Below are 1,201 nucleotides of genomic sequence, written 5' to 3' on the forward strand. Positions count from 1 at the left end.
TGCTGGGGAGCTGTTGTTCCTCTTTGGGGGTGTGCTTTCCATTTGAGTCTTCATACTTCCAGAGTTCTTTCACTGGTTTCTTCCCATCTGGATCAGTTGTTCCTTCTTGCCTTTAAATTTTCGTTTGGATAATGACACACCCTGTTTAGTCTCTGAGCCAGTAGGTGGTATTTGTGGGTGAGATTCGACCACACCTTTTATGATGAATCAGTAGATGCAGTAAAAGTGTGTGCAGGATGACCTCCCTGTCAGTAGGTGGTACTTGAAGGGAGGAGCGAGCTGTGGTGCTGTGTTTGGGTCCCGTAGCTAGCTCTTATTCCTCTAGAGAGGCCCTCTTGTGCCTAGGGTGGTGGGTGGGGCCCTGGGATTTCCAGGTGTGTCCTTATTCTCCCCCTCAGTGGGAGGAGTGAATCTGGGTGGGGCTGGGTTGGGCAAGCCTGCCCTCAGGCTCCACAACTGCTGCTAGCAGGTTCAAAGGTCTACTCTTTGTTTCTTCGTAAAGCTTCTGGGAGGGGCTGAAATGGGTCCATTCATCTGAAAGTCTGTGCTTGTGGGCTGGGGCTGTCCAAGACCGGCATTCTGGAGCAGGTGTCACTCCCCTCCACTTTCCTCCTCTCCGTGGCCTCTCCCAGGCCTCTGCCAGCAAGCCGGACCTCAGGCCGATGGAGCGCCCCTGGCTGTGATGTGGGCCGGAATGGTCCCTACCTATGATCGTAACCTGAGCTGTCCTTATTCTCCACCTCAGTGGGGGCAGGACCAGGAGTGAGTCTGGGTGGGGCTGGGTTGGGCAAGCCTGCCCTCAGGCTCCACAATTGCTATTAGCAGGGGTCAAAGGTCTGCTCTTTGTTTCTGTGAAGAGCTGCTGGGAGGGGCTTAAATGGCTCCACTCGGCTGAAAGTCTGGGCTTGGGGGCTGGGGCTGTCCAAGACTGGCACTCTGGAGCAGGTCTCACTCTTCTCCAATTTCTCCCTCTCGGTGTCCTCTCCCAGGCCTCTGCCAGCAAGCCAGGCCTCAGGCCGATGGATCTCCCCTGACTGTGACATGGGCTGGGAAGTTTCCTACCCAGGATCGTAGCCTGAGCTGGGTGCACAGCCCTCTTTTAGGAGGAGGGTTGCTGGTCAGGCATGCTGATCTGCTCCTGAAGGCACACACTCCTCAGTAGGCTCTTTCACAGATCTCTCCTCCGTGACCCAGGGCAGTG

The sequence above is a fragment of the Propithecus coquereli genome, unplaced genomic scaffold, assembly GCF_000956105.1.
Source record: "Propithecus coquereli isolate 6110/MARCELLA unplaced genomic scaffold, Pcoq_1.0 Scaffold144, whole genome shotgun sequence".
NCBI lineage: Eukaryota > Metazoa > Chordata > Mammalia > Primates > Indriidae > Propithecus > Propithecus coquereli.